This window comes from Fistularia commersonii, chromosome 3 (genome assembly GCF_037954325.1).
Source record: "Fistularia commersonii isolate RoL2024-O1a breed Wild chromosome 3, RoL_Fcom_v1.0, whole genome shotgun sequence".
Taxonomy (NCBI): Eukaryota; Metazoa; Chordata; class Actinopteri; order Syngnathiformes; family Fistulariidae; genus Fistularia; species Fistularia commersonii.
The window spans coordinates 23086744-23100887 of record NC_141286.1 but is presented as its reverse complement, the minus strand read 5'-3'; positions in this window follow the sequence as shown (position 1 = coordinate 23100887).

Sequence of the window (14144 nt, the reverse complement as noted above, 5' to 3'; positions counted from 1 at the left end):
GACATAAGAAGGGGAGTTGTGTGGGAGAATTTGGGACGATTGAACTCCAGGCGGGCTGCCGCTTTCTGAATAAACTCCAGAGGCCTGATGGTCACCGGCAAGGAGGGAGTTGCAGTAGTTCAAACGAGAGATGACTAGAGCCTGGATGAGTAAAACCTCACGGACGCCTGAAACCTCACGGACCGAGACGGATCACCTGGCTACGTTGGCAGATGCGTTTGGGTTTGGTGGCGCGACGCCGGCCCGGGACGCCCCCGTTTCCCAAAGGAGGGACGGGATTACCGGGCCGTGACCACCAACAGTTGCACCTGGGGGGGGGAGGAAGGAGGGAAGGGCTTCATCCCCTTCATCTCCTCAACATCTTTCTTCTGTTCGGAGAAAACGGGGACACAGATGGTCTCGTTCCGTCAGTCATGACTTTTTCCCGCAGCAAAACACATTTCCTTATTTATAGTTCTCGGCTCGGCGGATCCTCCCGGAGAACGTCGGGGATACGGATGGTACGAGCGGCGCACCTGAAATAAACATGAATATTCAAGCAGGTGTTTGTTGCGTGGGGGGGGGGGGGTCTCCGATCATCATTATTTCCGTCCCCCTCTGTTCCGACAACGTTTCACTGATAAATCATACATAAATGCGCCTCCGACGTGTTTAATAACTGTAATCCATCCCCTCAAGTGTTTGTGGCTGAATGGGGAAGTTAGGGGGCGTTCAGGAGCCGGTCAAAGCGCTTACAGCAAAAAAGAGGATAAAATAAAAAGAGATGAATAAATAAATAGATAAACGCGGTCGTATGTAGCGTCCCCGCTAGGCGCCACCTTTTCCAAGCGGGATTATTATGTAACCGAAGAGGGATTAATTGGCGTCCCAGTCCTCTGCTAAAAATAAACCCCATTGATGCTAATCTTGAGATTGCAGGGTTTACATTGAATGCGGTTCTATTTAGAAACACATCAGGGATGTTACGTCGGTAGCGTGCGAAACCCCCCCCCCCTGCCGTCGAGCTCCGGCTTTCTGGGCTGTTTCCTGGGTGACAGCTGGTGACGTGAGCAGCTTTTAGCAGTCTAGGAACTTTTTGCGGGTCCTGGAACCTCTTCAGGAACGCCAAGGGTCTGCAGACCTCTTTCTACAGTTCCACAGGAGCTCATCGGTGATTGGTGGAACTCACATGCTACGCCTCTTACCAGATACCTCTTGCGCAAGCCATTTTTAAAAGCTATTGTGGTCGATGGTCGGCTGTTTTCTCGCAAGAAAGTGGACAGCGAGAAACGGACCGACGGGGAGGTCCGAGGTCCGCCGGCCTGCTACGCCACAGAGGGGGTTTCCAGGACTTACAGAGGAATGTCAACAACACATATTTGGTAAAAATAAGTACCGAGTTAGCTAACAGCGGGGTTTTTCACGGTGCAGGGAGAAGATAAATAACCTCGAGCCATCTCTTCCTCCTCCACGTCCACGGTTATTATTCCCGCCACGCAGAACATGAAAGCAAGTTCTCTCTCCGTGTCATCCATGTCGTCTGCCTCGTCTTTGCGGTGGTTTGTTTTGGAGTTCCTCAATTCATGCGCGTGTCGCAGACCCTCCCGTGATCCCGGGAATACAAAACTAAAAGGTTCACCTGGAGGGGGCAACGTCCCGGAACCGTCTTGAACTTTTTTTGGTAAAAGCAGCCATGCGAGAACTTGGTCGCTATGCTTGATTAGCAAAACAATTCTCTCGGGGGCGGTACAGAGTTCACTTCTTCTTCTCTCCAACGCCATGTTTTCTTCTTCTACGCTCGTTTCGTCGGTTGTACTTGAGCATACCGCTACGACCACAGGTGGTAGTTTGGCTACACGTACCCTAACAGAAAATGACTACAGAGGCTAGACAGAAAGCTAGTTTTAAAATTTGGGGGGGAGGGGAGCCTGACAACATCGAGTCTAGCAAAACTGCAACCATCAAATAACAAAAATCTCCAGGAGTTTTGCTCACGTGCTGCATTGACATGTAAAAGACAGGTGTTGAATGAAGGGTCCTGAAGAGGGAGTTGCGGTTGCCCAGATCCTACACGTCCTCCTGCAGAATAGGCTCCACTTTGCTCTCCACGTAATCTATCTTTTGCCCCTTCTAAGTGCTCTGCGCTCGCTACACTTTGTTTCAACTCTGTATCTCGCTCTCTCTCTTTTACCGCTCTGGGTACCATATTTTTGGATCGGATCCATTTGGCAGCGGGACAAAGCAGAGAACGTCCCACCCCCGTTTCTGTCAGGACATTGTCAGGGAAACCGCGTCCGACTTGGGATCGGTGGCGTGCGCAGGTTCGCGTGCGGCGACTGCGGACGCGTTGATAAGAGGCGTGCGGATTCCCTTGGCTGAGTTTTCGAGCGACTGGATTAAATGTCGTTTATAAAGTCACGTTTATATTTTATTCATACGGACGTGACTCGCCGCACAAAGCAGTGTTTGCAGAGTCGAGAGGTCCATTTTGTTTGCGGCACGAGACCCGACGTCCGTCTGCACGCGTCCCGCCGCCACTTTTCTTCCACGTAAACACAAGGGGAGTTGATATCAGTGGGTTCTTGGTTGATAGCTAAAGCGATGAACGGTCACGCACGGAGGAGGGCAACAAGCCAGGTAAGACCGGGACCAAAATAGGTAATGCCGTGCGCGTTATTTATGGTGACGATGACACATCTTTTTCCACCGGAGGCGACAGCAGAGCACACGGCAGGTAATGAGAGAAGTTTCCACTCGCCGTTTTCATTTTTGCGGGACGGCGACCAAATCCATGACGCCAGGAGGAGTCTTTGGCCGTCATCTGGAGCGAGGAGCGAATCGGCGTTAGAAATGTCAAGTTTTCATCCCCGACGGGGACGATTGTCCGGTGACATTAACTTTACGCCGCCGTGAAAATATCTCCGTCTGGCAGGCACCGGAGGATCTGGTATTGGTGGAGCGAAGCCCCGAAGCCAGCCTGAGAGGTGGAAGGGATCACATTCCCGCTCCACATCTTGAATAAAAAAAAAAACAACAAAAAAAAAAAACAACCTCCTATCAGTATTCAACGTTCATTGAAGTGTCCGCGCAATGAAGAGATGATCGATGCCCGGCGAGCGTACGGAGAAGTCCATTTGCGCACAACAAAAAAAGCACAAGGCCGATCACTCAACCGGTGATCTCATTAAGGAGCGCGTCGCCGCTGATGGATGCCGGGGAGCAGATGGGGAATATGTAATGACGATCCCGCGGAAAACATCTGAAACGTTCAGCAACGTTCACTTGGCCGCGGCGGCGGCGGCTGAGACTTAATGGCCCTTTGGACGACCGCCGCTGTTCCGTATGCGGCGCCGGCTACCGCATGAATTAATAACAAAAAACCATTACATACATGCGATCCCTGTCGGGGAGCGGCGCCGGGGAAAAACAACTCTGTTTTTATTAGAACAATAAAATGTTACGGACGCAGGCGACATCACGCGGCGCCCGTCCAATCCGTCTATCTGTCCGTGCCGTTCTCCACGCCGGCGAGATTAGACCCGTCGCTACTTTCAAGTGTCTTCCTAAAGTATTCTTTCCCCACCCACGCGAGCGGCGTCGCTGTTCGGGACGGATTTGGACGCATTCGTCTGCCTGTACCCGAGGCCATCCGCGTCAAAATAAGAGGCGGCGTGTCACTCGAAATTGTTTTGATAAATATTAAAGTACGGTAGAGCCCAAAGGGCTCGAAGTGAACCACGGCAACACACGGGGGGGATTTAAGGGCGGCTGGAGGAGGGGGCAGTCGCTTCGCCGAGGACGCGTGTTCGAGTTGTTTAAGAGGCGGCGTGACTAATTCTCATTCTGCACGAACGTCGGATCTCACACGGGATCCGCTCGCCGAGAGGCTTTTCTGCTCCGCGGAGGAGCCGTGATTGGCCCGATAGCTGGATCTTCTCTTTTGATAAACGGTAGCTTTCGTCGCTTCCCCCCCTTCCGGCACGGTATACAGATTTTGTGGGTTTGCCGCCGATGTCCTCCGGCCCTCCGTCGCATCCATCGCCGTCCTCCCGGCGGTCGCGCCACGAGTCGGCCGCCCGCTCGCCCTCGCCGTCCCCCGCCGCCGCAGAAATCACCCGACCTCATCACCTCGCCTCACTTATCCCTCCTGGTAATGCAGGGCGGGTCGGGGTTGGCCGTCCGCGCTCCGCCTCGGTGAGTTCCCAGCCCGGCTCTACGGAATCCTCCACCGTGTTCGCAGGGAGGCTTATGGATCCACATCTATCAGCCCCTTTCACATTGGAGGAATTTTGAGCAGTTTCGCGAGCCTCTGCGGGTAACTAGGTCGTTTCTTCTTCTTCCATAGGAACTCATGTGACGTCAGCGGTGGAACTCATAGGCTACGCCCTTTCTGCGATATTGCTATTTTTATCGGACGCTGGTCGGCTCTTTTCTGACAGAATGGACAAAAGCGCCGAAGAGGTCCAAGCTCCTCCGGCCTGCAGCGGAACATCAACATTTTGGCCAAAACAAGTCCGGAGCTAGCTAACGGGAGGGTTCTTCACACAGCAAAGCAACGCTGGGAGAAGATAAAAACACTTCAACCCGTCCGATCCGTGGTCCCTAGCGGGGTTCCCCTGGAGGAGGGTGATTCCCGGAACCGCATTGGAACTGGAGGTTCTGAGAAGTTTTCTCTCGGAAAGCGGCGATCGACGGCGGAGAGCCGTGCTGCCGCTGCTCGCGCTGCTCCGAGGGTTGGTAAATCTGGAAGTAAGTCGCTTCTTCTTTTACGGCGAAACGACGACGAAAACGAACCTCTCACAATAATTTATCAGGGTTGCCGTTGCTACTGATTTATTTTCACAAAAAAAAAAAAAAAAAAAAAAAAAGACATCCGGTAAGAGTGAAGTCGTCTTCGGATTAATTGATCCGCTAAGGCGGAAACTATTTGTGGAAGCGCCGTTTCCCACAGTCATTGGTTTTAGCTGCAGAGCTCTAATTAGCATAGCTCAATACCCGGCGTTACCTCAGCCATGATAAACAACAGTAGCTTTATCTCACATGCCGCTCTCCACTAATTGAATCAGCAGAGAAATTGGCATTTCTTTTCTTTCCTTTTCTTCTTTTCGCTCCGACCGAACAGGACTTTCGATTTTGCGCCCGGGGTCGAGTGGTAAGTACAGCCCGTGGGCCGGCGTTGACCCGCCGACCTCGGCGAGGGACGCAGCGACCTTGCACGAGGAAAGTAAAGAAGACTGGAGTCTGAAACAACATGGTGGCCTGGAGCTCTCATGTTGGGGGGGTAAAAACAAAATAAAACCTTCAAACGCTTCTTTTTATGTCGTATTAAAGCGAACAGACGGGGGAAACGCCGTCAATGAGATATTTAGCGCCCAAAAGAGGGTTTCCTCTCGGCTCCAAAGCTGTCGCAAATACCGGCTGATGTGTTTTTGTTTTTCCAGTGTGTGTGTGTGTGTGTGCGTGTGCGTTAACTCCGTGGGTCAGATTTGGATCGGAAAAAAAAAAAACATGTTTGGTTTCGGGGGTGAGATGTTTGGGTTCAAACCGGGGCCGGGCATGACTCGAAATACTGTCTGCTTCCAAAAACAGGAAATGAGCAGTGGTGTTTTTGGGTGTGTGTGTTTGGATTCCTCGCGATTGGAGGGGTTGTTTCCTTTTAGCGCTCTGCCCTTCACTTGTCATTCGACATCACACACCTTTGAGGCGAATCCGAAAAACCGCTTCGACCCCTTCTCCGGGAACAGATGCAGCTGCGCCCTGATGTATCCTAGGTGGCGCCCGAGGCCTTCCCCGAGAAATCCCGTGAAAACGAGTCCTCAAATTAGTCGCCGCGTCCAGGCGGAATAACCCGAACGCGAAGAACGAGAATAAAGCAAAGCTAACCAGACGTCTTTATATTGGAAACCCACATGAAAGCAGCAGCCGAAGCTCCGTCTCTTACGTTTCCCGTTAAAATGGCCGGGATTCTTCACGTGCGTCCGAAGAACCGCAGCGGGAATTCACTCTGGACGAGGGCGGAGGGATGGGAATTCCTCTCCCACGCGTCCCTCAGATCCAGACCTAGAATTAGAGGAGTGTTTATGTCGCGCAAAGTGAAAAGAGCGGCGCCGCTTTCCGCCTCGAGCCGGGACGTCCATTGATGTCGAAGAAGATCATCTCGGAGGCACTGGGAGCTAAATCTGCTGTTTACGGAGGCGGCTGATGCTAAAACGGCCCGCCGCTTCACGGCGACGGCGTCTATCCAGCTGCGGCCTCGCCCGACCACGTCCTCTCTCCGACGCCGTCTTTTCTCCTACTATGTCATCTCCCCGTCTGCATCCTCTCTCCGACTACAACCTCTTTACGGTGATGTTATTCCCAGTTTATGGCCTTTCCCCAACTGTCGTCACCCTGTTTACGTCCTCTCTCCGACTACATCCGCTCTCTTACTATGTCACCATCCTCAATCTAACAGTATCCTCTCCCCAACTAGATCCTCTCTCAGACAACATGCTCTCTACAAATTTGTTTGAAGGGTTCCTCCTTGTTTACATCCTCCCCCCGATTACGTCGTCACCCATTTATATCTTCTTTCCAACAAACTCCTCAATCAGAGGGGCAGATATGGACCAGGCCTATCTGCATCCTTGGAACAACAAGGAAAGATCCACCACCGGAACTCATGTGGGAACAGGTTTCGCTCCTTTGTCTGGCTCTACCTTTCACATTCCAATCCAAGTCATCCCCAAAAGTTGCACCCTTGTTCCCAACGAACGACACCTGGAGGACTGACTGAGAACCTCCACATACATCCTCAATCAGACCACATCTTCTCGCCAACCGCGTCCTCTCCTTGACTCCGTCATCTGTCCGACTACCTCCTCTCCCCACCTACAGCCTCTCTCCTACGACATCATCACCCAAACAATGTGCCAAACAACTCTCTGACTTTATCTTTCTCTGACTGCGTCCCCTCTGTGATTACATCCTCATCAACTACGTCCTCTTTTTAACAAAGTCCGGTCCCTCATTTCATCCTCACGTCGAAAATGTCCTCTCTCCGACGACTCGCTCGACGCAAATATGTCATCTACGCACCGACGTCATCCTCCCTCATTTACATCGTCACTCCAACAAACTCCTGGTTCAGCCTCTCTCCTACCACTTCATCTCCTTTTTCCGACTTTGTCCGACTACGTCCTCCCCGTGATTACATCTTCTCTCTGATAAATGGGCACATCAAAGTTGAACAGCAGCTGCAAAACAAGACGTAAACTGTGGCGACCAAAAGGGAAAGCTAAATCTGCAAAAGGAAGCTAATCTGCATGATTACAGAAAATACTCATATTTAAAACAGCAAACGGCGACAGCCCAGCTCAATCTTTCATTTGATTCAATTGTTGCTTCTTTTTTTTTTTTTTTCAAATAATTGCTTTGTTAACGTTAATAACACTTTGCAGCTCTCTGTTGATTTGGCACCGCTTTAAATGAATACATGGATAATCAGCGGTTGCTAAATCTCTCATTACCAGTGTTTTCCAATTACAGAATAAATAAATAACAATCCGTCTGCATTATGTTTAATTGTTGACATTTAAGAGCAAAGTGAAAATAAATATATTAATTTCTCCTTTGCCATTCATCATGAATATTTGATGAATGATAATAATGATGGATATTACTCTGTAACACACTCTCACACACACACACACACACACACACACGATATTACCAAAGATACACACTCCTAGCTTGACCACCGCATTAGAATTAGCCAAATGTCCCCAAGAGTGCTACAATCCTGGACAAGGACAATGTTTATACCAAATGTATTCAAACACCCATTTGAATAAACACACACACACACACACACACACACACACGTTACCAAAGATTCACACTCTTAGCTTAACCGCTGCATTAGCATTAGCCAAATGTCCCCCAGAGTGCTACAATCCTGGACAAGGACAATGTTTATACCAAACGTATACAAACACCCATTTGAATAACACACACACACACACACACACACACACACACACACACACACACACACACACACACACACACACACGTTGCCAAAGATTCACACTCTTAGCTTAACAGTTGCATTAGCATTAGCCAAATGTCCCCCAGAGTGCTACAATCCTGGACAAGGACAATGTTTAGACTAAACATGTACAAACATCAATTTAAATAAACACACACACACACACACACACACACACACACACACACACACACACACACCAAGTTTGAATTGACTTGAATTTATATACATATATTAACCTTGACTGTGACATTAACTACAATTCACATTCTTCCTCACTTAGCTTGACCGTTTGTTGCTTTAACGTTAGCAAAATGTCCCCATGAGCATTTCTCGCTTGGACAAGGTCGGTGTTTACAACAGACCTGTTCACCCAACGGTTTGGATAAACACACACACACACACACACACACCAGAGCAGTAAATCACACCTGATGCTCATTAGCTGATTGCTAGCTGTTTGAAATCTGGGACGTCCATGGCAAGAGGCGTGTCATGATTGTTGTTTATCTTTGATAATTAAGCAACTAGCACGTTCGTGTGCACGTTCGTGTGCACGTGCGTGACGGGAATCAGGCTGTTGCAGCTAATTTGCCGTTCTCGCGCCACTCGCCGCCACATGTAAGTCACGCGTTTGTTAAAAATCACGGGGATGCGGGACAACATGTACATGTTAATTTCCATTAATTTTTGATCAGGGTAATTACCATATCCGTGTGTTTAGACATGCCTCGTTGCGTGCGGCGGCGTGTTCTGAGCCGTGTTCCCTGTCCGACGTCGGCGTGCGTTAAGCTCCCGCGGCATCTGGTAAATCAGACGCGAAGGTCAAGCTAGCCCACTGCTAGCAAGGTCAACTGAGTCAGGCGAGAGCAATCGTGAAAAAGGACGATACTGGGAATTACGTGCACAGCCAGACTTGAATTATTTGTGTTTTATTTGGGACACGTTGACAAAGTGTTCTGTCAAAGAGGAGCGGGTCATTCTATTACCCTGAAGATTGCATCCGCAATTCCGGGTCCGGTATGAAGATGAGCTGTGTTTCAGTCATTTCAAACTTGAATAAATCAATCTCCCGCTTGCTATCTAAAATAAAATAGGCCGTGCTTCTCCCTCTCTCGGAGAAAGATAAATACAAAACAAGGCCTCGCTCATTCATCTATTGTGTTATAAAATCACACTTAATCTTCCGTCATTGTCTTTCATGCTTTCAGAAAAACCCGACTGTTTGGGCATTACGCGCTCCGGGGGCTTCGGTGCTGGTCGGCATGGCAACGGATGAGTCTACCTCCACAGACGTATCACACAGAAACAAAACTCCAAATCGTCGCTTTGTGGGGAAAAGACTAGAAGGCCGAAAGCGCGAGCGTTCGTCGCCGCACCTCGTTTTCGGTTTCTCCGTGACCCTGCGGCCGTTAAATCGGGCCCCCGTCCGGGTCCGGGGGGTCCATTTCCCCGGCTGCTGAGCAGGATTTACCCCATTTACCAGGACGGAGGCTGTTATCCGCCGCTCTCCTCCGTCCGCCGAGCCGTTCCCTGCGTGCATACAAACTGCGGGGAAGTCATTTCACCCCTCAGAGAATCAAAGTGTAGTGACAATTACAGACAAGGAAAAGCCAGGCCTTTAAAAAAACAGGTTATATTTAGTCTCTGCGGTCTGGTGAATTCCTTTGTGCTCCCGAAACTCAATCATAAACACTTCGGAGTCCCTCAATAGGCGGCGAAATTGAAATCCGTACAGTTGCGGTTAAAATTCGCCGGGAAATATCTGGGCTCGGCCCGGAACCGACCCGATGACTTTCCAAAGTTTCCACGGAAACTCCGAGAAACAGAAAGATTTTCGAACTTCTGCGTCGGAGGAGGAAACGAGCACAAACAAGCACAAATAGTTTCCGACATTCTGCGGGGATACACCTATTAGTTCCCCTGTTTCAGCGTTAATCTGCACCCCCTCGCTTCCCCTCCTCCCGCCGCCCAAAAACCAATATTCAATGAATTCCCTTTAATCCGCCTGTGGGCTTTTTCCACGTGTTCGGAGCCTCCGACACCAAGGACACAATTTAATTAAGCGGGGCTTCAAACAAAATCTAAACAAACAAACAAACAAACAAATGAAGGCACGGACGGCGAGTCCAATTACCTCAATGTTTATACGCCGGGGCAAAAAAAAAAAAGCGGCATTAGGGTTTTACATGAGTGGGAGGGAACGGAGGAGGGAGGGGGTCGGGGGTCTTTGAACCGCAATGGGAGGCCCCGGCGCCGCAGCCCGAGCCGGCGTCCACGGCCAGCCACAAAAGGAAAAAAGTCCAGATGGTAATCAGAGGGCTCCTCGCAGAGCTGCAGTTACAGAAAGCCCGTTTAAAAAAATAAAAAAAAACGTGGCGGGGAGGTGGCGTGAGGGGGGGGGGGGGGGGGGGTCGATACAATCGCAAGGACAAACACACAAAAAATCAATCAAGATAAACTGTTGCGTAACAATACGCGGTAGTTTTCTCCACTCCTATGATTATTGATACGCCCGTCCTTGAACCGGTGTCTTCCTCTGTGCAATTTATTTTGATGGTGCAAAAAAAAAAAAAAAAAAAGGGGGATTCGCCGATTCGACAGCTGCAGGGAGGGATCGCCTACGTGATTAACGGCGTGTTGTTTGCGAAATAACGCGATCATTCTCCGGCCGCGGACGCGTTAGCGGCTAACTTCCTGGTTGGGTGTCTTCCTGCCAGAGGCCAAGTGAAATTGCACGGTTCCACCGATGTGCGAGGAGGAAAAAGAGAAGAAAACCTGCCCCTGAGCCACCGAGTATTGACCCGGGAGTAAATTTCATTTAGGACACTGACACTCATCCTCTCCCGGTCTCGTGCGCGGGCGACGAGCACGGCGCCGCCGAACGTTTACATGGCGGCGTCCTTGAACGTGCGGGCTAAAAATGTGCGGGTGGCAATTTTTTTTTTAAATTTCAGATAAGCAGATGTTAATGAATAATTTTCGGCAAACTAATTTGAACCGCCGCGCTCGTGCGTCCCCCTCCCACGTGTGTGTGTGTGCGTGCGCGCATGTGTGTGTGTGTGTGAGACGGAGAGAGTGTTAGCCTATCTTTGGCCTCATTAAGATTGAGTTGATGGGTTGGCAAGGTTAATAGAGATTCATAATCTAAGCACAGCTGCAACCCCCATGCTGGCTTATGTGTGCGCGTGCACGTGCTTAATCTTCATGTTTGCATAGACGTGATTTTTACGTGCGCTTATCTGTCCTATTTGTGCGGTCCCGCGTGCGCCACGTAATCTGGTTTGCAGGAAACGAGCGGCGTCGAAAACACGCGTCGGGGTTCCTCGGCGCCTAATCCCTCCTTATAATTCAGATGACGGGACCCGACGTTCGGCCCTCGCTGAGAAATCACCCCAAAATCACAGGAGCCGCAGCGTGAAAGCCGGGGTCGGGTCGAGGCTCGGACAGTTTTTCCAGGCGCGCGGGCAGAAATGGCGGCGTCGGTTGATTACCAATAAGGGCTGATGAAAGGGGCAGTTGCTACACACGGGGGTAAGCTAAATCTCGCCGTGATTTGAATACTGCGCCGCAAATGAGGAGGGAGTGCACGGCCGGCGTGCGCGGAATACCGCGGGCGATCGCGCTCGGCTCACACGGGAAGTTTTTAACGCTATAAAAAAAAAAAAAAAAAAAAAAAAAGAGCATCAGGTTGAAGATCACAGAACAGGTCCGCCTGGATTTAATCCACGTCAGCAGTGTTTTCGCAGAGAGTCACCTTGAGGCGCCGGTCGGCTGCCGGATCACAAAAGGGGGAACGGACATGTGTTTGAAACAAGATTTAAAGCCTCGGCCCCGATACCGGATTATCACAGCTTCCTGGAAATCAAGGGATTCGCGCGGATTAGATTTTACACCGGAGATTAATTCAAGACAATCTGCTACGACTTGATTCCATGAAACAGGATTATTTCTTTGACGAGTGTTTCGACCGGCGAAGACACGGAGCCGCGTCTCCGACGGATTAACGTGACGTCGAAGGAACGGCCCCGTACCTACGACGAGGCTGCGCAGAGCCACGCGGGAAATGTCTCGCAAGTTCCAGCCGGGGAGAAATCGAAAGTCGTTTCGGGGAAGCGGGTTTGAGTCGGAGCGGGTTCGGCTCTTGAGGTAAATCAGCTAAAAAAAAAAAAAAAACGTGCAGAAACATTCAGTCATTTATTCGTTGTCTGTACCGACTGGGTCGCAGGTGGTGCGGGAGGGGGCGGAGCCTGTCACCGCTGCCATTTGGTGACACAAAAATCATTCACATCAGTCACACACACACACACACACGCACAATGGAGGGGCTCTAGTTTAACTCAATCATTCTCATTGGATGATATAGATGTAGCTACAGCTAACTAGCTGGATGGATGGATGGATGGATGGATGGATGGATGGATGGATGGATGGATGGATGGATGGATGGATGGATGGATGGATGGATGGATAGATAGATAGATAGATAGATAGATAGATAGATAGATAGATAGATAGACAGATAGATAGATAGATAGATAGATAGATAGATAGATAGATAGATAGATAGATAGATAGATAGATAGATAGATAGATCGATAGATAGATAGATAGATAGATAATGCCTTTTTTTATTCAGGAACCAAAACAAAACCATGTCTTGTCATAAGAGCCAAGAAACATCATTTATTCTTTCATCCACTCATCCTTTCATTCATTCATCCATTCATCCGTTCTTTGGTGTGTAGCCAATCCCAGCGGCCATTGAGTGAGAGGCGGGGCTTAATCTGGATCATATGTCAGTCAAAAGCTTGAAATCGGCCTTATTTATTTTCCGCAGAGAGCTCCGTGATTCCTTCAGACCACAGACGGGAATAACAAACCGCCAAGAGTGTAAGCTGAGATTTGCGTCTCGGCGGAGGAGGGTCGGCAGCTCGGCACGCGTGTTCCCGTCACGGCGCCCCCTAAAACACGGAATTTCTCGGTCGCGCCTTCGGCTTACGGTGAGGCGACGAGCCGGAAACGCCCCCCCTTGCGTAGCTCGAGGGAATAAACCGAGAAGTACAATGGCCTCCGGGCGAGTCGGACGAACGATATCCGTATTTATGAGTATTTAAGTCAAAGTGCGCCGCTCCTGCCACGAGCGGCGGCTCACTTCCGCAGAGCCGAGCAACCCGCGCCGGCGCCGGCTACTTGGAAGTATTTAAAACCCTCACATCTTCAAAGTTTTTTTCCCTTAACGCCAGTCAAATTTGCTTAATGCCGCGGCAGCGACCTTGTTTATAGCAGCAGCAGCAGCAGCAGCAGCAGAAGAAGTAGAAGAAACGGTAAGCCCCAAATTAGCATTAATCCAAATCACTATTAGAGCGGATGTCACCGCTTAGCCTCCCGCCTCTTGAAAGGCTATTGGAAGCGTAATGCTAACTGACATATAGAGGTCTCCGTAGCAGTAGCAATACTCAGACACACTCAGACAAAAGATGATTAAGTGGCTGCGCCAATTCTACCCCTCTTGCAAATATCCCCCTCTCTTTCATTAAGTGAATAAACCGTCCCTTCACTCATTGGTACACGAAGGGGAAAACCAGCAAGTCGCGTCGTCGCCGGGCCGGCGTGACGCCGGAGTCAAACTGGCCCCGCCGACACGGGGAGACTCAAACTTTTCCGTACGGCGGGATTACGTTAATCCCGGGCTCGACGAGGGGATGTGAGGAGGGGTTGTTTTGTGCGAATCGGCGAGGGGTTGTGTAACAGTCACGATTGTGCGGCGGCAGATCCGCAGACGTCTGGTGGGGGGACGGGAGGAGGCCCGGGTAATTCTTTATAAAATGGTTTGATCAACGTGGTCTGACGTGGTCAGGATCCACTGTAAAATTATTATTATTATTATTGTGATTTTTTATCATTATTGTTATTATTATCATTATCTGTAAGTGTTTTATATGATTTGTATGTAATTTTAATTTCTTTTTAAATGTAATTTAAATGCTGCCTCTTGGCCAGGACTCCCTTGAAAAAGAGGTTTTCAATCTCAATGGGACTTTCCTGGTTAAATAAAGGTTAAATTAAAAAAAAATATATATCATTATTATTATTATTATTATTGTGATTATTATTAGCATTAGCATTAATATCA